We start from the raw sequence: 24765 nt of genomic DNA on the forward strand, positions 1-24765 counted from the left end.
ATGCAGCATTAATATTTATCTACAAATAATCCATGGATATTATTTTTATAGTTGCCTGAAACAATGTATGCCTCTGAAAGACACGTGGGGAGTCAGGGGCTTTCCCAAACCTCCAGAGAGCAACCTAGATAATAATTCTTCTGTGATGTGACCAACCAGGCAATGCCAAGTCCTCCTCTGTGATCATCAGAGGCAGCTGCAGCCCTGGAGAGAAGAGAAGGCAAAGGATCTTAGGGGAACTTCAAAGGGCCAGTGATGAAGGATCAGTGAGTTCCCATTAGTGCAGCAGTAGAACGCTGGGCAAATAAACAAATAGGAAATAAACAAAGTCCATTTTTTGCTTTCTCCCTAAAACATAGTCCCCACTAAAATGTTCTTTGAGGAAACAAGCATGTATTGGTGATCAACTCTGCATAGGAAAAGTTACCAATGCAATCTCATGAAAGCCTACAACAGCCCAGGGAAATAACCATGTCAGCCTTTGCTTCTAGATCTGTTAGGCGATGTTCAAGAGCTAAGGTAGGGCAGGAAAAAACAGCATTTATTCCGTCCTGATCACATTCCACACACTGTGATAGATTTGATTAACCCTTACATGAATCCTTTGGCAGATGAGTCCATATTAGTTAGTCTGAGACTGAGATAGGTTATGTCTCTCACCCAAATAAAAAGTGCCAGCATTGGTTGACACCATAGACCCTTGAGTCTCAACGCTTTCCATTCTACTCTGCTGTATCATGGAGTGTAGATGGAATTTTATATTAAATAATTTATATATTTATACTAATTATTTATATTATATATTTTAAAAGTTAACAATGCTGAAAACATTACATTGCACTGAAATCCCCACAACTCTTTAGGGCAATGAGACATTTGCTTCACTGTCCCAACTTTAGACGTATTTCAATAAGATCTACAGATTTGCTTCAGGGGTCAACAGACTTTCTGGAATTGTACTCTGTGTGTGTGTGTGTATAGCATTCATTTTCAGAAAAGTCTGAATTCCAAAGAAAGTTAGGAATTAATGGAATAGATTCAAGGATTTATTATTAGCCTCCTGGCCACTGGTGCTTTAGTAGACTATCGAGGAAATGGATAGTAAAAGCCACAGAGAAAGTGGTTGCTTAAAATGACCTATCTTAGAAGAAATTCACCGGCAAGATGAAAAGAGAATGTAACCAAGCTTTGCATGGATCAGATCATAGGCAAGCACATCCCATTCCCTCATGAGTGCCAAAGCTAGGAAAGACCTCGACCGACCAGCGAGTAGCCAGAGGGAAACAGCCAAGCATCCAAGAAACCATATAATGCACAGGGCAGTGGGAAGAACAAGGGGTGAAAGAAAGTCTCGGACTTTGACAGTAGGTGTATAAATTGTACAGCTTTGCAGACCAGTGTGGTGATATGTAATAACGTAAAAATATGGAAATTCTACAACTCAGCAATTCTACCTGTTCATAGAGGAACTCTTGGTGTGTGTATAAGGACCCATGTAGAAGAATTGCATTTGGGTGTTGTGGATAATAGCAGAAATTTAAAAAAAAAAAAGGAACCCAAAGAAGAAGAAAGAGGAGGTAGGAGGATGTGGAGAAGAAGGAGGAGGAGGAGGAGGACAAAATGGAGAAGGACAAGGAGAAAAAGGAGAAGGGGAAGAAAAAAGGACAGGAGGAGGTACAGGAGGTAAAGGAGAGGAGGGAAGGAGGAGAAGGGGAGGGATGAGGGGAAGAGGAAGAAGAAGAAGACTACCTGTATATTTATCAGCAGAAAGAATGGGTTCTACAAAAGTGTGAAATATTCACGGAATGGGAAGTAAACAGCAGCTAACATGAGTGAACTAGAAACACATGCACCAATACAGACAAATCTCAATTCCAATTCTCAACACAAACCTACCCTATGATATTCTTCATATAAACGTTAAAATCACGTGGAGCCCCCTGGGTGGCTTGGTCAGTGACGCGTCCGACTCTAGGTTTGGGTTCGGGTCGTGATCTCCGGGCTGGAAGATCGAGCCCCACGCGGGGTTGTGCGCGCAGTGTGGGGTCTGCTTCAGACTCCCCCTCCCTCTCCTTCCCACTCACTCCATCTCCCTCTCCCAAATAAACAAATAAATAAAATCTTGGGGGAAAAAAACCTTTTAAAATCATGCAAAATGTCTAATACAGAATTTACGTACACATACATACATACGTGTGCGGTAAAAGTATAAAAACGTGCTTGGAAATGATCCTACCTTCTTCAGCTGGTGGCTTTCTCAGGGGACGGGCTAAGGAATGGCGATACAGCAGTTACACGGGGTCTTCAGTTTTACTTGAAATGTTTGCTTTTTAAAACTCTGAAGCAAATATGGAAAAAATCATACAACTTGGGGTGCCTGGGTGGCTCAGTGGGTTAAAGCCTCTGCCTTCAGCTTAGGTCATGATCCTGGAGTCCTGGGATCAAGCCCCTCATTGGGGGGGGGGGGTCTCTGCTCAGCAGGGAGCCTGCTTCCCCCTCTCTCTCTGCCTGCCTCTCTGCCTACTTGTGATCTCTGTCTGTCAAATGAATAAATAAAAATCTTTTTTTAAAAATCGTACAACTTAACAGAGATGGTGGTGGGTACCTGTTACTATTTCTACTATCATTATCATTTCTACATACGTCTGTGTTTGAGACATTTTACTCTACTGAAGCACACACAGATGTGGGAGATGCCTTCGCCAGAGGGGCCCAGCCTGAGAGGGCATGTCTTTCAGAGGCAATTCCTAAACAACCTAAAACTGAATGAATCGTGGGTCTTTTCCAGGTAGAAGCCTGGCAGAATTTAGTGCTGTAGCAGCATCTTGGCATGCCAGTAAGAAGCCTGTGTTTAGGGCGCCTGGGTGGCTCAGTGGGTTAAGCCGCTGCCTTCGGCTCAGGTCATGATCTCGGGGTCCTGGGATCGAGTCCCGCGTCGGGCTCTCTGCTCAGCAGGGAGCCTGCTTCCCTCTCTCTCTCTCTCTGCCTGCCTCTCTATCTACTTGTGATCTCTCTCTGTCAAATAAATAAATAAAATCTTAAAAAAAAAAAAAAGAAGCCTGCGTTTATTTCTTTACCTGCTTTTACGAGTTACCCCAGAATCACAGCCGAGCAGACGCCTAGGAGGATGAACTGTCCTGAGTCTCCCCGGCCCCACCAGGAAGACCACAGTCGGGGACTGACTTCCAGCCCCGGCTTTGCCTCTGGTCCTCTCCAGAGTGGGAGGATGCGGTAGGTACTTCCTTCCCGTGATCGGTTGCGGTGCCCTCACCCTGGTCCCCGCCGCACTACTTAGCCATCAACTGGAGTCCTCCTTTTGCCAGGTTCTAACACATTCCAGAATAAATTCGTGACCATACGGAACATCGCGAGCCCAGAACCAAAGTCTCTTTCTTCTTGCCTTTATCGCGCAGCTTTGTTCTCTACGAAAACCTCTGGGCCTCGAAAGTGTCGGATGAGCAAATGTCAAGCAGCTTAGATTGTTGTGGTTTTGTCACTTCCAGCTTAGGTGGCCCTAGTCTGCTCCTGTCTGTTCGCTCCCCACCCAGCTGCTGTCAGCTCAGCAGCACCCAGAAGAGCTGCGGGCCTGCACTGCTTCCCCTGGTGCTCCGGGCCTCCCGCTTCTGCGCAAGGTATACCCTGCATCTATAGTGGCTTTTTCTGGGTGACAGTCCCTTCTTCCTCCTTTAGAACACAGCTCAGGTGCTGGCTCCCAGAAGCTGGCATTAACTCCTAAGCCCTCAAGTAGTCCCTGTGCCACCGTATAGATATACCATAGCCCCTACTGTGTTCGTTTGAAATGTCCTGTTTGGGGGCTCATCTCCACCATGGGGCTTTCTCCAAGGGGGACCCAGTGTCAATGTTATTGGCTACAATTTATTGTGCATTGCGGCGCCTGGGTGGCTCAGTCCACTAAGTGTCAGATTCTTTTTTTTTTTTTTTTAAGATTTTATTTGACAGAGATCACAAGTAGGCAGAGAGGCAGGCAGAGAGAGAGGAAGAAGCAGGCCCCCTGCTGAGCAGAGGGCCCGATGTGGGGCTTGATCCCAGCACCCTGGGATCATGACCTGAGCCGAAGGCCGAGGCTTTAACCCACTGAGCCACCCAGGCGCCCCTAAGTGTCGGATTCTTGATTTCAGCTCAGGTCACGATTCATGAGATCAAGCCCCGTGTGGAACTCCGAGCTGGGTGCAGAATCTGCTTGAGATTCTCTCCCTGCACCCCTCCCCCTGCTCATGGGTGCACTCTCCCTCTCTCTCAAGTAAATAAATCTTGAAAAAAAAAGTTATTGCCCATTATCTCTCGCCAACCACCCAAAAGGACGAGGCATTCTTCTTATCCCCACTTTGCAAATAAGGACAGCAAGGTTTGGGAAGGTAAAGTGGTTTGCTCAAGGTCATGAGGCTAGAAACTTGCAAACGGAAGTTTCAAATCCGGTCTGTCCGACCCCCAAATCCATGCACTTCACCATTCAGCTAGATGGTCTTGTCTGTCTTCCTACCCAGCTCCCTGCCTCAGCCCTCTCCTCTCACCAGTGTACCTAGCACAGAGTTGGCACTCAGTCAATGGTTGTCCAAAACAGCTGAACTGCACCCGATTTGTAGATAAGGAAATTACATTCGTAATGCTTACATCCGAGCCAGGAGGAATGAACAGGTCTTTTTACATATATGGATTTTAAATACCTCATTTTTTTCCTAGGCGACCGGATGATCATCTTTCTCATCCATACATGCAAGTGCAAGGTAAATTACAGGTAAGAGGGCTGCATATTTGCCAATGCTATGTGTTGTTGACATGAAACCATCTTGCATTTACGCACCTCTGGACCCACATCGACCAGGCTAACAGGCATTCCTAAAAAATTAGGGAGAAAGAGCTTTAACTACCTTTGCAAAATGTGCAGTAGTTTATAAGGTGCCTGTTCACTGTTGCTAAGTCAAGGCTGTTCATGGACTGTGTGTCACTGTCCCTTTAAATACGACTCTCTTGCTCTTTGGGAAAAGGGGAATGATGTATACTTCTAATTATAACGGACCAGGCTCTTCCACACTCTGTTTCCTTCCCCGCAGGTTACACTATTTGCCAATATCTATTTAACTGTAGTGATAACAGGCAAAACTTCTCAGTCTAATCAACTGGAAATTCTCTGGCTCCCTCCCTCTGTAGTGGAATCATATTTCTGCACTTGAGGTCATCTTTATAGAGGAGAGGGGGGCAAGGCTGGGAGAAAATTGGTGTTAAAAATAGAGCAAAGTTCCAGACTCTCTCTCTAGAGCTCATGGAAGATTCTGGCCTTTTATTATTCATGCTCAACGCTGACACTATCCCCCTTCCTTGAGACTGTGCCAGGGATCTTTACGGCACCCTGGCTTCTTCTCACCAGCTGCCGGGGTTGGCATGCGTTGAAATGTTTCCTCTTCCTCCCGTCCGTCACATCTAGAGACCCATGGTAGCAGGATGAGTCAAGACAGATGGGGTTTCATGCATCCCTAGGCCTGCTCCCCATTCTGAAACCCTGACCACCTCTCCCACTCGACCCACTTCAACCCCATGCCTAAGGCTGCTTCAGCCCTGGACATCACCTGCCCCAAGGTTTATCATTTAGTTTGCCAACCAGTTAACTCCCTAAATTAGACACTGAAAATATGCTCCCCATGAAGAATTCCTTTTAGGTAGAAAATCCAACTTTTATTGATAATGCCCCTGCTTGCTAATCTAACTCAAAAGTCACTGCAGTGGTAGCATTCCAGAATAGTTAAGAGTATATTTTAAGGCAGATGAAAGCTTTTTAGAAAATCCTGGGTTTGACTACATCATAACTGGTGCTGAGAGAAATAATTAGATGAGCAATCAAAGGGGAAGGAGACTTGGATAAGGAGTGTCTATGCCAAGCTCTGTGCTAGATTCTGAACTCAGAATATCTCATTTATTTATTACCATCATCCTTTGGATAAATATAAAAATCCAACGGTGCCTGGGTAGCTCGGTTTGGTTGAGCATCTGCCTTGGTCTCAAGTCATGATCTCAGGGTGCTAGGGTCGAGCCCCATGCTGGGCTCCACATTCAGCGGGGAGTCTGCTTCTCCCACTCTCTCTCTGTCTGTGCATGTAGTTTCTCTCATAAATAAATAAACAAACAAACAAAATCTTTAAAAATCCACATTCTTGCCATTGAGAATACAGAGCCTCAAGGAGGTCAAATACTTTTCCAAGTTCACATACCTGAGTGCAAACTTGAACGCTGGCAGGTGACCTACAAAGTGCTGATTTTCCCTCAATCTCACCCTGGGAGATCAAGGATGGGCCCAGGCCAGATGAAGGTGTAGAATCTGCACACAGAATCAGGACAAGAGAAGGGTGCGTGGCCCTATGAGCCAAATCCAATGCTTCGATTAGCGGCTATGCCCGAGCAAGGGCAAGTTGACTAACAGAGAAGAACCAAATGGCCAATAGATGCACCAGATGCATTTGGCGAGGCACAAAGGAGCAGGAAAGAGGTTCCAGGAAGGTACAGGAGAGGCCCAAGGAGAGTGATGTTCAGCACCAGGGCCTCTGTGTGTTTGGAAACCGGAGGGCAGGACAGAGAATGGACAGAGACCAAACACTCAGTCACTAGACCAGAGCCTCAGGATTGGGGAGGGACCTATGCCAAGCTTGGCCTGAAGCTAAGTTCTAAGCAAACAGCCCAGGACTTATATACGCCCAGATCAGGGATGAGGCTGAGCCTTCACGGGGTTCTCCGTTATCTTAGGTCACTGGGTTGAGAGACCTGCAAAGCTGTGGAGATGTGACACTCATTGACCCCGTGAAGGCCTCTGGCTGAGCCCCCAATATGATCACATTTCACTGAAACCAACAGGATTACCCGTTCCCTCCACCTTCAGTCCCTTAGCATATCAGCCACCGAGCCACCAAACACTCCTTTGGGCCCTTTGACGCTTTCATTCCTCTGTGAGTTGGTGCCACCACACTACTGTGCCCAGGCGACGTTCTGCTCGGGGTATAAAGAGATAAAAGCCGATTGTGTGCTGGATATCTCAGAAGCCAAGTCGGCAAGACCAATGGAGCTTCGAATCTGGTAGAGAAAATGAGACACGCCTGGGTCGTTATAGCATCAGGTCCCATGTGACGAGGACCCCAGCGCGGGAGCGAAGAAGCAGCTCTCACGTGATGAGAGAAGGGGAAGGACTTCCAGGGGCGGGAGGAAGGAGGGTAGCTGGTGGGATTTCTGGGAACACTGGACCTTGGTTTTAAGGAGCATAAGAGAAGTACACGGTCAGGAGGTTCGGATTGCAGGACTGCTTCAGGATGGGGTGACCCTCCTCTACCTGATGGAGTCAAAGCTCCTCGTGACCCACCCTGCCTACAGCCAACTTCAAAATGCCATACCCCACTCTCCCTATTCTTCCAGCGTTGCAAATATGCTCTCTCCCTAAAGAGGACTGACAATCTTTCCACCATGATGTGGTCTGAGGTCAGATTCCTCAAGTTTGACTTCATTGTTGAGTCCCCTTTCCTTGAGCACAGAGTTTGGTGTGCTAGACTTACAGACCTCTCTCTGTCAAGGCACACCTCCTAAAAGACAAGGTAGAAAGCCAGGTGGTTCTCCAGATCGTATTTGAAATCTGCATATGGCAGCTTGCTGTTATCCAGTAGGAAATCTTTATTAAGCAACACGATCATCTGGAACACAAATAATCCCACCCTATGTGTCCGTTTCCTAAGTATGAATTCTCCAGAAGGCAAGTGTTCTTGCCTCTGTATTTGTGGGTTCTTTGAGTATGTATTTTCATGGAAAGCTTTCCATGTCTTTCTCTTCAAATGGTATAAGAACCTTCAGATCAAAGAACTCATTTTTTAAACTCATTTTCCCAAGGGTCTGGAACAGTGATACTCTATATGGCTTGACTGCTGGCCTGGCTGGCTCCAAGATGATCTCGGTGAGCTCAGGGACAGCCTCGCGGGTGGACAAGTAGCTTGCTCTGTGGGGACGCTGTCCTCTGGCTGCAGGGAAGGAGGCTGCAAGGAAGTCAGCCCTTCTATGGGGGTAACGTGGTTCGGGTCTATTCTGCAAAGCCTCCGTGATCTACCCATCTGAGGCACCAGAATCCTACAGCCCAGGGTGTTATGTCCTTCAGCCAAAGACCTCTCTCCTCAAAAGGAAGCAGGAGCATAAAACAATGGGAAGAAAAATGACACCCAAATCAGGCAAGCTGAGCTCAAATAGCACCTTGGGTAACTAATAGCTATGAGAGCAAAGTACTAAATGTAACCTCTTTTAAGGCTCTGCTTATTTTTATGAAGAGATCAATAGTACCTACTTCAGAAAGTTGCAAGCAAGCAATGCGTCTGGATAGAGTAGCCTCTTAGTGAATGATGGCTGTAGATAACATTCCTTCTTTGAATGTCAAAATTTTAATTAGAATGATTTGTAAGAAAAATTGAATCCATGCACTTTTTAAAAAAAACAATTTCAAGTGTACAAAATTGTATTTGGTTTGCTGAAGGGCTGAGAAGGCAAAACATATCTCCATAAAATAGGTTTAAGCCCATATACTTATTATGTGTACAGATATTATGTGCTTGAGGGTGCACAGATGGACACACACACACACACACACACACCCCACACCTCAAATTAATTGCAGATGTAATGAGTATTTGGTTCCAGCATTAATTTCCAGTCCCTCCTCGCTAAGGAATTATCATTGCTAAACTGAATTATCATATTGCTGTCTTGTTATTGTAAACACACTTGCTGGCCAGAGTTTCCCCAGGATTCCTTAGTTACCAGTCCCTAAACTTGATGCTGACTGGGCTGGACCTGTTGCCCCAGTTCACCTGGTTGCCATGGAAAGAAACAGAGCACAGTCCTTCGACAGAGCTAACGAGCCCCTTTAGGATTTACGCCTGCCCTCAAATGAGAGAGGGAATGCCACGCCCAGCTCTGGGATTCCAGTGCGGGTAAGAACCATCTGCCGCACCTCGGCGTAACACCCACACCCTGCTCATCTGACGAATTTGGTTCTTAACCAGATCTTATCACTAATGGAGTTTCCATGTAATCACTCATGCAGCTCTCTTTGTTCTGTGTAGTTTTTTGTGTATGTGGGGCATGGGGTATTCCTTTGTGCATCCCAGTGTCTAGCTGGCTTGTGTAGTCCCTGGCAGAGACTTGATTAGTTGGATGGATGGATGGATGGATGGATAGATAATGAGCGGATGGGTGGGCAGGAGACACATTTGCTATTTTAGTTACATATGTCAACCTCGATCCAGAGACATAGGAGAAGTTTTTTAAAATAATCATTTACCCTATATTTAAATATTGTCAATGATCATCTCCATCATGACAAGAAGCTGAGTCTTTTGATGATCAGGAGCAGGTGGTGTGCCGCCCTGTCCCAGAGCCCGTCTATATCAGCTTCTACCTCAAGGTCATGCTTCAAATTATCTTCTGACCCTGGTTTTTCCCCTCGAAAGGGATTAGACTATATGTCACTTTGACGTAAGTGTTATTTTGAGTTGAAGGCAACTGAGAAAAAAGCAGATGCAGGAAAAGCTCCCCCTGCTCCCACCATGTGCCTAGAAAGAGGGCATTTGTTTCCCTTTTAGGAGGTTTCCTCTCTCTCATGTCAGGAAGGAAAGAACATCCTTTATCACCAGAAACGGAGATAGCACTGAGTCTGCACAAACAAAACTTTACTAAAAAACCCTTATCTTCCCCTCATTTCCCCCCAAATATTTACCTCTTCAAAATGTACTTACTGCACATAGAAGCCCAAGCCCCTTTTCCCTGCCTAGACCTATCTCCACAACCCGGCATCCTCTGTTAGACTGGTCCATAAGCCCCCAGGTCTAATGCCTTCAGGCATTTTCACTTCTTTTCCATGGATGCCTCCCTGGACATGTAAAAGTCAATATCAAATAAAATGTGTATGGCTCTTCCCCTGTTCTCCTGTCTGTTGTCCATTTAATTCACAGATCCCAGGAGCAGAACACAAGAGAGTGGAGGAAAAGATTTTTCTCTCCTACAAAAGGTTTACCTCTCTGCTGGCCTGATTTTAGACCACTGGGGCTCAGAATAAACTAACTTTTGGGTCCCCAGAAGGCACTGGAATGCTTACAAATGAGCTCCTTATCTAATCAATATACGAATACCCCCGAGAGGTCTACCTGCTTTGAAAACACTGCTCTCATGCTTGGAAGCAGTACTTCGCAGCTGCCAGTTCATTTTCCTTGAGAAAAATGCTTCCCTGTCCCTCACATCTCCTCTCCTTCCCTCTTGCTCCTCCTTGACAACATTGCCGGCTCTGTTCCTTTCTCTCTCCTCCCCCTCTCTCTCCTCTCCTTCACTCCTACGGATTCTGTTAGAGACCTCAGCTCAGTTACCAGGATGTGTTAGTATGCTGGCTGGAAGATCCTCCTGCCCTGACCTTGTCCGGAAGGCTAAGAAAACTTGGGGAGAAGCACCCGGCCGGGGTGGATTTCCTCCTCAAAAAGTCATCCTTCCAAACCAGTATGACTGCCAAAAGTCACAACCTTTGATTAGCCTTTTTTAAAAACACCTCATTAGGTTAGCAAAAAATTAGGTAAGGAAGCTCCAGCATCTAAAATCAGTTTCTGGCGGAGTGGCCCCTCACTGTCATATGAGCCACCTGCCAGTCCTTGAACGTTTTTCAGGAAACATCTTTAGCTGTGGTTTATGAAGGACATTGGGCAGTAACTGGCAGCCCCTGCCATCCCCAACATCTGTGTGGCCACCAGCCCTGCTTGGACAGAACCTCAGAGCTTAGGACGGAAGCTAGTGCTCTCAGAATATCCCTATGCTCCTGGACACCTCCTATCTGTCTCAGCGTAGATAATGAGATGGTATTTTGGGTTCTCATTCTCCTCCATAGTTCTGTTGATTTATAGCAAGAAGGGGGGGTGAGAGCAGCACTGGAGGTGGGGAGGCAACTTTGCAGTTTCCTCTTCAAATCAGATGTCTTCCTATGAGTATCAAAGAGACAACACAAAGTATTTAACCCTCACACCCATCTTCCAAGAGTTGGAGGAGGGGCTTTATTTCCATGCTGCTGGCCTTTTATTTTGATCTGTCTGTCTGTCTGTCTGTCTTCAGCAAGTGCCAGAGTTCCCATTCACCTGTTGCCCTTGGTGTGTTTCATTTTGTGTGATCAAAGTCCAGCTTGGAGTGTCCAAGCCAAGGAGTGTCTAGAGGAATGTCAGCCAAATGTATGTGGGATTCCTGGTAAGCTCCCCTCCCCCAGGACCCAGTTTCCTATTTTGGTGTACAATCTAAAAGGAGCGAGATTCTGGAGATTTTTACTCCCTTTTATTCATAAAGGGACAGTGCCCACAGATTGCCTAAGTCTGAGCCCCAGGCCTGCCGCTGCCACGCTGAGGCTTATCACGGACCACCAGCTTCTGCCAACCCAAGTGTCGCAGAGAGCTGTGGGGAGCCAGACTGAGTTCATCCAGGTTAAGCCTTCCCGTGCAGTGTGAGTTCTCAGTGTCAGCGGCTAGACGTCACGTCCACTCCTGCCTCCTGCTGCTTCTCCCCAAGTTTTCTTAGCCTTCCGGACAAGGTCAGGGCAGGAGGTATTTTCTAGTGTCAAAAGCAAATCTCCCAAATGATGTTTCCTAACTCCCCAGCAAACTCAAGAACCCTTGGTCCCTCCATGTCTGATAATTTTATCATTTGTTTCCCCCACGTCTGGAGAGAGACAGAAGGGTAGAGGCAAAATTATGTCTAGGTGGGTCATATTTGCTTTGCTTTTCCATGGAGTAGAATGTCCTTATCTTTGTAAGTCCTTAGGTGACCTCATACAGGGGGATGAGGAGGACTATGAAGCTGCCACATTCCAGTCTTCCAGAGACAGAGCTACGGGGATGGTTTTAGAGAAAACCATCTCTAGGACATTTTATCCCAAGGCCATCAGCTTAAAGGGGATATAAAGAAAATAATCCTGAAAATCCTAGAACATTACTAATGAGTTATCAGATAGGAAGGAATTTTGTAGACCCTAGAAAGATAGGACAGTGTAGGGAAGGGCCTGAACAATGAGTCAGAGACATGGATTTGAAGAGACCCCCTGACCTTGAGAATTGTGGCCTTGACCGAGACAACTAACTTCTGGGGCCATGACCTCTTTTACCCTCAATCAGGTGTAACAACTTCTTTTCTCATGTTTGGTGGAGAGACTTTTTGGGGATTTGTTGGAAGACATTTGAAAATGATGATGTTCCACACAATATTATTGTCACAAATTATGAATAATAATGAAAGTAAGAGGAGGAACCTGAAGGTCAGAGTTCCTCAGTGTTTTTCAGAATTGTCAAAGAAAAAAGGACTTTTTCTAGGTCAGTGTTTTTTGAAATGTTATCTAACATGACCCTCAATAAGAAAAAACATTTTACATTGTGAGCCAGCATCCCTATACATATGTCTGTGTGTATGTATGTGTTAGTCAAGGTTCTCCAGAGAAACTGAGCCAAGAGGAGATACATCTACAGAGATTTATTATAAGTTATTGGCTCATGTAATTTTGGAGGCTGAAAAGCCCCATGATCTGTCGTCAGTTGGCTGGAGACCCAAGAGAGCCAGTTGTGTGGATTTCAGTCTGAGTCTGGAGAACCAGGCACACCAAGGACAGGAGATTGATACTCCAGCTCAACAGTCAGGCAGAGAGAAAATTCAACCTTCCTCTATCTTTCTGTTCTAAGCAGGCCCACAACCAATGGGATGATGTTCACCTGCGTTAATGGGAGGGCGATCTGCTTTATTCAGTCCTCCTATTTGAATGTTAATTTCTTCAGGCAATCCTCTCACAGATACATCTACAAATGTTGACCAGATATCTGGACATCCCTTGGCCCAGTGTGACAGACCCCTAAAATGAACCATCACAACATAAAAAAACAAAGGTTTCACAAAATAATACTTACCTTGGGGGGAAAAAGGGACTCTGATCTTTTCCATTCTTTTTTATTCTACTTGAAATTAAATTGCTGGTCAGGGGCACCTCAGTGGCTCAGTCAGTTAAGCATCTGCATTCAGCTCAGTTCATGGTCCCTGGGTCCCAGGTTCTCTCTCTAAAATAAATAAATAAAATCTTTAAAAAAAAATAAAAATAATATGTTGGTCATAATTCCTCAAATTGATTCAAAAGCCACTATTAGCTCACAACTGCTGCTTGGAAAACTCTAGACTACTAGATCAGGAGTCAGTAGACCCTTGTAAAGGGCTGGATAGTAAGTCTTTCAGGCTTTGCAGGCCACAGCGTTTCTGTTGCAAAAAGCAGCCTCAGCCAGTGCATAAATGAATGGGCATGGCTCTGTTTCATAAAGCTCCATTTACAAATACAAGTGGCCAGCCCACTGCACACAGTTTACTAGATGACCTCAAGTCCTTTAGGTAAAAATGTACTAAAGGACGATAAGACTACAATGTAAATAGCCTTAAAAACCACCTGGGTCTCTGAGTTCATTATAGAGCTGCTTAACAGCCTCAATTTGGCCTCCTGTATCAAACCACTCTCTCATGGAAAGAGAGTTCTTCCAACAGAATAAACAGCCAGCCCTGGGTCTCATGACAAGTTCTTCTCCCAGTGCAAATTAACAAACTGGCATGTGGTTGTGAGTTGAATTACTGTGAGTCATTGCCCAAGAGCCTGATCAGACCTGAGTGAAAAGAAAAATCATGTTCCTACGCCTACAGTACTAAGGACCAGATTCCAAAATGTCACCTCTCACAATGAACTACCTTCTCTTCCCCTTTCCTTCCCCTCTGCTGCAGCCTGGAGAAGCAAGATTGGCAGAATATTAACTGTGGAAACCAAAGCAATCCCACACTGGAAGGTGCGGTTCCATTTTCATTAGGGTTTTCATTTGACATTGTGCGACTGACTATGAGAGAGGAAACTGCAATGATCATTCTGGTGAAGGGTACATTTTTATCTGAAATTTCCTAATATGCAGTTTAAATCATTTTAAAATTTGAATATCCCAGAAAAATCATCTTGTTTCTATTTCAAAATGAGCAAACCCATCCTGGACACCCCTGACACAGACAAGCTGTGGTTCTTGCAACGTGCAACATGGGGAACCGATGACCTTGAATTACTTCATTTTTGCCCATTGCTTAATGCCTAAAGTGCATAGGGTTCATTCTGAGACCACACAGGGGTCAGTAAACTCTTTCATAAGGGTATAGATAATAAATAATTTAAGTTTTGCAGGGCGAGAAGCGAAAGCAAAGACATGATGTAGGTATTTATAGAACCATTTGCAACTTAATCATTTTAAAATGTAAAGATCATCCTTAGCTGAAAGGCTAATTTACAAAAATGAGAGTAAGGCAACATTTAGCCCATAGACCATAGTTTGTGAACTGCTGGCTTAGAGGGATAGAGGGCAAGACAGGACCAAGACAGCATTATTTAACTAGAAAAAAGCATGACAGATTTGGCATTTGAAATATATGCTTTCAATGTCATTTCCCCTTTTGAAAGGTAGTATTAACCAAAGAGAATTTCTTAAATTGGAATAGAGATATTGACTAGGTTAAAAATTAAGTTCATGAAGTTCATGTGGTTAGAAGATGTCAAGGTACAATGATGTGGATAAATTTCCTTACAAATATTCTTTATGATATCATGTAGAAATATTGTATTTTAGTATTGTGGATTCAGGAAAACAAGTCTTTAACAAACAGCTGAAGACACAAGTATGGAGCTACAGAGTAAAATTCCATGAAAATTCCATATTCTTGATACCCATATAGTGAAGTAAGAAAGGGAAATGTTTAGAATCCGACCAGTAGAGCAGAAGTCACCATGAAGACCACATCTGGGTGTCCTGCTATGGGACCTTGAGCACGTGCTAATGAGATATAAAAGGCAAAACCGTCTGAAGATAAGGTACAAAGAAAACCAGGGATGAAGAAGAATTATAGTAGAGGTGGATAAAGAAGAAAGAGTGAAATAGTGGGGAATCTGACTGAAAAATACAAGAAAGAAACCCAAGTCCTCATGAACAAGAGCATTTGGGATCGTGAACACTTCCACCAAACCATCTTCATGATCCCATGTTGCCGCATCTGTTCCGCTCATCATTATTGCTGAATTACCTGAGGCAGTGTAACTGGGAAGAGAATCAACTGGAAATTTTAGGCAAGGAGGTAAGCATGGTCTTGGCTGGGAAGACAGACTCAAACATCAGGGCCAAAGGATGAGGTGAGGCTCAGAGTAGGAGAAGGTGTGCAAAGAGCTGAAGCCAGAAGGAGCAGTGATGTGTAGGCACGCTGGACCTCCGGTGTGCAGGCACACAGATGGAAGATGTAAGCTGCCGTACAGGGATGAGTACCGGGCAGGAAAGCAATGAGCCTCAAATTTAAATGACACAAGGTCCAGATGGTTAAGATAACAAAAACGTAGCCAGAAAGTATAAGAGCGTATTTCCTAGGGGATTATCTCAAGATAATTTTGATTATTCACTGTTGTTATGCTCATAAATATATCTTAGTGTATGACATCTCCATCCCAGATGGCAGACACTTAACAGAAAGTGCTGTCAATAAGACACAGTCACTAATTGATCGTAGTTCTCCTTTCCCTTGAGCTCAGATACCATCTCAAAATTCTTCCCACCATGGTCCTTCAGTATTTCACTGAGAGTTAATTGTGGATGTTACATGAAAGGAAACACGTATGCCATCCTAATACGTAGCTTTAGCTTGAGTTTACATTTTTAGCACAGTACCCACCAAAATTTTATTTTAATCACCACCTTGATTGCTTATTACATTCAGTTCAAGAACTTTACCTGAGTTCTTGCTGCCTGGTTAACTTTTCAACAAACATTCACACTGAATTTGCCATATGCTATCTCATTTGGATAAATGATATGGAGTCTTCAGATACAGTTAATCATTATTAGTTTTATTTCCAGTGTAAACTTCCAAATGATATAGAAGGTTTAGGATTAAACTGCATTCATCTCTGAGGTCTGGAATGGTTTTTGTATTAAGGTTGGTGGGTTTTTTAATTAACATATATTATTTACATAATATAGATCTATGAATTATCAGTCTTACATAATTCAGAGCACTCACCATAGCACATACCCTCCCCAATGTCCATCACCCAGCCACCCTATCCCTCCCTCCACCCCCCAGCAACCCTCAGTTTCTTTTCTGAGATTCCGAGTCTCTTCTGGTGTGTCTCCCTCCCCATCCTATCTTGTTTCATTTTTTCCCTCCCTACCCCCGTGACCCCTGCCTTACCTCTCAGATTCCTCATATCAAAGAGATCATATGATAATTGTCTTTCTCTGATTGACTTATTTCACTTAACATAATACTTTCTAGTTCTATCCACGTCATTGCAAACGGCAAGATTTCAGTTTTTTGATGGCTGCATAGTATTCCTGTGTGTGTGTGTATGTGTGTGTATACCACCTCTTCTTTATCCATTCATCTGTTGATGGACATCTAGGTTCTTTCCATAGTTTGACTATTGTGGACAATGCTGCTGTAAACATTCAGGTGTACATGTCCCTTTGGATCACTACATTTATATCTTTAAGGTAAATACCTGGTAGTACGTTTCTTGGGTTAGAAGGGTAGCTCTATTTTCAACTTTTTGAGGATGCTCCATACTGTTTTCCAGAGTGGCTGCATCAACTTCCATTGCCACCAACAGTGTAGGAGGGTTCCCTTTTCTCTCCATCCTTGCCAACATCTGTCATTTCCTAACTTGTTAAGTTTAGCCATTCTGACTGGTGTGTGGTGGTATCTCACTGTGGTTTTGATTTGTATTTCCCTAATGCCAAGTAATGTTGAGCACTTTTTCATGCATCTGTTGGCAATTGGGATGTCTTCTTTACAGAAATGTATGTTCATGTCTTCTGCCCATTTCTTGATTGGATTATTTGTTCTCTGGGTGTTGAGTTTGGTAAGTTCTTTACAGATTTTAGATACTAGCCCTTTATTGATATGTCATTTGCAAATATCTTCTCCCATTCTGTCAGTTGTCTTTCGGTTTTGCTGACTGTTTCCTTTGTTGTGCAAAAGATTTTGCCTTGATGAAGTCCCAAGAGTTCATTTTTGCCCTTGCTTCCCTTGCCTTTGGAGATATTTCTAGGAAGAAGTTGTGGCGGCTGAGGTCGAAGAGGTTGCTGCCTGTGTTCTCCTCAAGGATTGTGATGGATTCCTGTCTCACATTGGTCTTTCATCCATTTTTATCTATTTTTGTGTGTGGTGTAAGGAAATGGCCCAGTTTCATTCTTCTGCATGAAGTTGTCCAATTTTCCAACACCATTTGTTGAAGAGACTTTCTTTTTTCCATTGGACATTTTTTGAAGATTAGTTGACCATAGAGTTGAGGGTCCATTTCTGGGTTCGCTATTCTCCTCCATCAATCTATCCATCTGTTTTTGTGCCAGTACCATATTGTCTTGATGATTACAACTGTGTAATGAAGCTTGAAGTCTGGAATTGTGATGCCACCAACTTTGGTTTACTTTCTCAACACTCCCCTGGCTATTCAGGGTCTTTCTGGTTCCATAAATTTTAGGATTATTTGTTACATTTCTTTGAAAAAAATTGATGGTATTTTGATAGGTATTTTTCATCCAATCCATGAGCATGGAACATTTTTCCATTTCTTTGTGTCTTCCTCAATTTCTTTTATGAGTGCTTTATAGTTTTCTGAGTACAGGATCTTTGCCTCTTTGATTAGATTTATTCCTAGGTAATTATGGTTTTGGGTAATTGTAAATGCGATAGACTCTTTAATTTATCTTTCTTCTGTCTTGCTGTTGGTGTACAAATATGCAACTGATTTTTGTGCATTGATTTTATATCCTGAGACTTTACTGAATTCCTGTATGAGTTCTAGCAGTTTCAGAGTGGAGTCTTTTGGGTTTTCCACATAAAGCATCATACCATCTGCAGAGTGAGAGTTTGACTTCTTCTTTGCCAATTTGGATAACTTTTTTTATTTTGTCTTCTGATTGCTGAGACTAGGACTTCTAGTACTATGTTGAATGGTGGTAGTGATAGAAGACAGCTCTGCTGTGTTCCTGACCTTAACGGAAAAGCTCTCAGTTTTTCCCCATTGAGAATGATATTCGTGGTGAGTTTTTCATAGGTAGCTTTTATGATATTGAAGTATGTACCCTCTATCCCTACACTGTGAAGAGTTTTGATCAAGAAAGGATGCTGTACTTTGTCAAATGCTTTTTCAGCATCTATTGAGAGTATCATATGATTCTTGTTCTTTCTTTTCTTAATGTATTGTATCACATTGATTGATTTGCAGACGTTGAACCAACCTTACAGCCCAGGAATAATTCCCACTTGTTCATGGTGAAAAATAATCCTTTTAATGTGCATTGGATCCTATTGGCTAGTATTTTGGTGAGAATTTTTGCATCTGTGTTCATCAAGGATATTGGTCTGTAATTCTCCTTTTTGTTGTGGCCTTTATCTGGTTTTGGGATCAAGGTAATGTTGACCTCATAAAATGAGTTTGGAAGTTTTCCTTCCATTTCTGTTTTTTTGGAACAGCTTCAGGAGAACAGGTATTAATTCTTCTTTAAATGTTTGGTAGAATTCCCTTGGGAAGCCATCTGGCCCTGGGCTCTTGTTTGTTGGGAGATTTTTGATAACTGCTTCAATCTCCTTATTGTTTATGGGTCTGTTCAGGCTTTCTATTTTTTCCTTGTTCAGTTTTGGTAGTTCTCATGTCTCTAGGAATGCATCCATTTCTTCCAGATTGTCAAATTTGCTGGCATATAGTTGCTCATAATATGTTCTTATAATTGTGTGCATTTCTTTGGTTTTGGTTGTGATCTCTCCTCTTTCATTCATGATTTTATTAATTTGGGTCCTTTCTCTTTTCTTTTTGATAAGTCTGGCCAGGGTTTTATCAATCTTATTAATTCTTTCAAAGAGCTAGCCCCTAGTTTCATTGATTTGGTCTACTGTTCTTCTAATTTCTATTTCATTGATTTCTGCTCTGATCTTTATTGTTTCTCTTCTTCTGCTGGGTTTAGGCTTTCTTTGCTGTTCTTTCCCCAGCTCCTTTAGGTGTAGGGTTAGGTTGTGTTCTTGAGACCTTTCTTGTTCCTTGAGAAAGGCTTGTATTGCTATGTACTTTCCTCTCAGGACTGCCTTTGCTATGTCCCACAGATTTTGAACAGTTGTATTTTCATTTTCATTTGTTTCCATGAATTTTTAAAATTCTCCTTTAATTTCCTGGTTGACACATTCATTCTTTAGTAGGATGCTCTTTAGCATCCATGTATTTGAGTTCTTTCCAAATTTCCTCTTGTGGTTGAGTTTTAGTTTCAAAGCATTGTGGTGTGAAAATTTGTAAGGAATGGTCACAATCTTTTGGTACCAGTTGAGATCTGATTTGTGACCCAGAATGTGATCTATTCTGGGGACTGTTCCATGTGCACTAGAGAAGAATGTGTATTCTTTTGCTTTGGGATGAAATGTTCTGAATATATCTGTGATGTCCATCTCGTGCAGTGTGTCATTTAAGGCCTTTATTTCCTTGTTGATCTTTTGCTTGGATGATCTGTCCATTTCAGTGAGGGGAGTGTTCAAGAACCCTACTATTATTGTATTATTATTGATGTGTTTCTTTGATTTTGTTATTAATTGGTTTATATAATTTGCTGCTCCCATGTTAGGGGCATAGATATTTAAAATTCTTAGATCTCCTTGTTGGACAGACCCTTTAAGTATGATATAGTGTTCTTCATCTCTTACTATAATCTTTGGCTTAAAATCTAGTTTATTGATATAAGAGTTGCCACTCTAGCTTTCTTTTGATGTCCATTAGCACAGCAAATTGTTTTCCACCTCCTCACTTTAAATCCAGAGGTGTCTTTGGGTCTAAAATGAGTTACAGTTAAAATGCTTACAGACAGCGTATTGATAGGTCTTGTTTTGTTTTTGTTTTTTTTAATCCATTCTGATACCCTGTGTCTTTTGATTGGGACATTTAGCCCATTTACATTCAGGGTAACTATTGAAAGATATGAATTTAGTGTCATTATATTGCCTGCAAGGTGAATATTACTGGATATTACCTCTGTTCCTTTCTGGTCTGTTACTTTTAGGCTCTCTCTTTGTTTAGAGGACCCCTTTCAATATTTCCTGTAGGGCTGGTTTAGTGTTTCAAATTCTTTTAGTTTTTGTTTGTCCTGGAAGCTTTTTATCTCTCCTTCCATTTTCAATGACAGCCTGGGTGGATATAGTATTCTTGGATCTATATGTTTCTTTTTTAGTGCTCTCAATATATCATGCCAGCCCTTTCTGGCCTGCCAAGTCTCTGTGGATAGGTCTGCTGCCAATCTAATATTTCTACCATTGTATGTTACAGACCTTGTCCTGAGATGCTTTCGGGATTTTCTCTTTGTCACGAGATTTGTAAGTTTTACTATTAGATGATGGTGTGTGGACCTATTTTTATTGATTTTGAGGGGGGTTCTCTGTTCTTCCTAGTTTTTGATGCTTGTTCCCTTTGCCACATTAGAGAAATTCTCTACTATAATTTGCTCTAATATACCTTCTGCCCCTATCTCTCTTTCTTCTTCTTCTGGGAGTCCAATTCTAATATTTTTGTTTTTTCTCTTTTTTTTAATTCTAATATTTTTCATCCTATGGCATCATTTATCTCTTGAATTCTCTCCTCATGGTCCAATAGCTGTTCATCTCTCTTTTTCTCAGCTTCTTTATTCTCCATCATTTGGTCTTCTGTATCACTAGTTCTTTCTTGTTTCCTAGCAGTAAGAGTCTCCATTTTTTATTGCACCTGCCCAGCTAGCCCCTTGATAATCATCATTCTGAACTCTAATTCTGACATCATACTAATGTCTGTATTGATTAGGACCCTAGCTGTCAGTACTGCCTGTTTTTGTTGTTGTTGTTGTTGTTTTGTTTTGTTTTGTTTTGTTTTGTTTTTGAGGTGAATTTTTCCATGTGGTCATTTTATCTAGATAAAAATAGATGAATGAAAGAACAAAATATTTAAAAGGTAGCAACAACCCCAGAAAAATATACACTAAAGAAACCAGAAGAGACCTGAAACTAGTGGGAGAAGAAAGGAGAAAAAAAATCTAGATCTAGATCGAGATCAAGATCTAGATCTATATAATGTTAGACTGGTGAATAGAACAGGCCACACACTTGATTTTGGGTGAATTTTGTTAGAAGAAACTGTTCTTCTGTTAGAAGAAACTAACTCCCAAAATTTTAAAGAAAGAAAAACATATATATATACAAAAATAAGGGTAAACATGATGAAGGGATGGAATATGGCCATAAAGATGAAAATTTTAAAAGATTCTAAAAAAGGAATTAATAAGATATGAAGTTGTTTGAGAAAAAGGAGGAAAGAATGTGATCAGCTGGAGACTAGAACAAAGCCATGCACTAGACTTAGTGTATATTTTGATCTGTTAGAAGAAACTGCATTCCAAAATTTTAAAGAAAGAAAAACCTATACATATACAAAAAATATGTTTAAATACAATGAAGGGATAAAATATGACTATAACAATGAAAATTTTAAAAGATTTTTAAAAAGCTATTGATACGATAAAATAGTTTAAAAAAACACTAAAATAGGAAACAGAAAAAATTTTTTAAAAAGAATAAGAAGCAAAAAATTTTGTAATTTAACTTTGGAAGACTAAAGAACCATGGGGGAAAACCCACAAATTCTATATGCTGTATTCCTGTAGCTCTGAAGTTTTGCAGTTCTCATTGTTTGGTGAACTTGGTCTTTGCTGGACGTTCTTGCTGATCTTCTGGGGGAAGGGCCTGTTGCCGTGATTCTCAAATGTCTTTGCCTGAGGTGGGATTGCACCACTTTTGCCAGGGGCCAGGCTAAGTCATCTGCTCAGGTTCACTCTTGGAGCTTTTTTTCCCTCAACACTTTCCATTCCACGCTGGAGGACGGGAATAAAAATGGTGGCCTCCCAGTCTCTGGCCCGGAGTTGTGGAGAGCTCAGGCCCCATTCCTCAGTGCGCCCTCCAAGAGAAGCTGTCAACCCCTCCCATCTCCCTGGTGTCCAGCCGCACTCCATGCTGACCCGGCCTGTGACTGAGTGTTTCTATCTCTAGCACACGGCCCCATTTGGAGTCTCCAAACCCAGCAGATTCCTGCCACGTGGTCCCGTGCCACTCCTCCTGGAGAAGGAAGGTGAGTCTCCCCGGATCTGCCACTTGTGGGGTCCTTCTCGAAGAGCAGTGGCCCGACTGAGCCTCGGATCATGGCTTAAGGTAACCCCCAGCTGAAAGTTCCCCTCCTTGGCTCCGTCTCAACAGCCGCCTTCCCTGCTCCAATACCTGGGAGCTCTGGCACACTCAGACAACCCTGGTCTTTCTGTGAGCCCCGACGGATCTGAGTACACACTGTCTCAAGGGCTCCACCCCCACTTAGCCTCTGGAGTGACATCCCTCAGTGCAGCAGACTTCTAGAAGTTTGATTTTGTGCTCCGTGGCTCCACTGCTTGCTGGGAGCCAGCCCCTTCCCCTGTGGTCTCTCGTCCTGTGAATTGCCTCAGAATCACTTCTCCGAACATCCTACCTTCCAGAAAGTGTTCGCTTTTCTAATCCTAGAATTGCTGCTCTTCTCTTTGCTCTCCTGTTGAATTTGTAGGTGTTCAGAATGGTTTGATAACTATCTAGCTGAACTCCTGGGACCCAATGATATTTAGGTCTCCTACATCTCTGCCATCTTAAAGAAGGATTAAGTTTGGTTTTTTGGTGTGTGTGTGTGTGTGTGTGTGTTTTTAAGATTTTATTTATTTATTTGACAGACGGAGATCACAAGTAGGCGGAGAAGCAGGCAAAGAAAGAGTATGAAGCAGGCTCCCTGCTGAGCAGAGAGCCCAATGCGGGTCTCGATCCCAGGATCCTGGGACCATGACCTGAGCCAAAGGCAGAGGCCCCAACCCATTGAGCCACACAGGTACCCCAAGTTTGGTTTTAATTGATTAAAAAGTCATTTGAATTCAGAATCTTTTTAAATTTTCTTTTTCAAAAGATTTTATTTATTTATTTGAGAGAGAGAGGAACAGGGGAAGGAGCAGAGGGAGAGAGAGAGGCAGACTCCCTGCTGAGCAGGGAGCATGACCTGGAGCTCAATCCCAGGACGTGGGAATCATGACCTTAGCCACCCGGCGCTGCCAGAATTCAGAATCTTGCTGACATTCTTTCTCTGATTATTTTTATGACTCGCACACATTCTAAGACACTCTAGATTTTTCATTCTCCTCACTGAAATACCTGTCACTGAGGTAACATCACGTAGTTGCTAAAATCCTCCTTTACTGAATAAAAGGTAAGGGACAAGATATTTTTCATTTATGGTAGAGTAGTTCACTACAGACCAATTTTGCCTATAAGAATAACTAGAAAATCTAGTCAAAATTCAAACTAGGTCCTGTTTTAAGGCATTGGAGAGCTATCAAAGCGGCAGAGAAGAGTATTACATGAATGTGAGCCTGACATTCTAGATATTTTTCCCATTGAGGCATTTGCTAATTCTAAAGCAGTTTAGAGCCAAGAGACTAAAAAGCAGAGCATAAAGTTTAGGCAGAGATTTTGGTAACCTCATAGAACTTGAAAGACAGATAGTAAAGGTCAGAGCTCACCAAATACTGTAGACTTCCAGTTAGAACTATAAGAGAGGTAAACCCTAGGAGTAAAAGTAAGCTGGAAGTAGACTATCTTCCACAAAAACTGAAACCATTGTTCAAACCACTCCATCCCAAACTGGATTAAAAAGATCTGGCCCAATTTTAATTGGCTCCTGGAAAGAAAAAATAAATCTTCTATGGAGAAAGATGTCAGCCAGAGATTAGGAATTCAAGGTTGGTTTTAAAACTCAGAAATCAATTCATTATTGATAATTCTTCCCACTAATACAATAAAGGAGAAAAATAAAAGAATTATCTCAATATATGTAGAAAAAATGTTTGACAGAATCAACCCTGGTTTATGATTTTTTTCTTAGAGATTTTTTTAAAGATTTTATTTATTTAATTGACAGACAGAGATCACAAGTAGGCAGCGAGGCAGGCAGGTGGGGGTGGGGGACATTAAGCAAGCTCCCCGCTGAGCAGAGAGCCTCATGCGGGGCTCAATCCCAGGACCCCGAGATCATGACCTGAGCTGAAGGCAGAGGCTTAACCCACTGAACCACCCAGGTGCCCCCCGATTTATGATTTTTAAAAAAAATCTATAAAAAGGAACCCCCTTAAACTGATAAAGAATATCTACAAAATACCATTAGCATAGATTATATTTAATGATCAACTATTGCAATTTTTACCAGAGACTAGAAGTAAGACAATTACTGTTCTCTCTCCATTCCTATTCAACTTTGTATTAGAGGCTGTGACCATGCAATATATTATATATATTATATATTGCAATATATTATATATGTTATTATTATGTTATTATGTAATAATAATGTAGTGTCATCAATAATTATATAATATTATTGATATAATTAACATAATTAATAATTATATAATAAAATATTATTATTAATATAATAATATTATTATCTATTGTGTAATAATGATATAATTAATATATTGCCATGTATAATTGATATAATTAATATATTATTATGTAATAATAATATATTATACATATTATATTATGTAATAATATATTCTTAAAAATGCATACAGACATACGACTGAACTAAAATAAATATACATGGAT

The sequence above is a fragment of the Meles meles genome, chromosome 6 (assembly GCF_922984935.1).
Source record: "Meles meles chromosome 6, mMelMel3.1 paternal haplotype, whole genome shotgun sequence".
Classification (NCBI taxonomy): Eukaryota; Metazoa; Chordata; class Mammalia; order Carnivora; family Mustelidae; genus Meles; species Meles meles.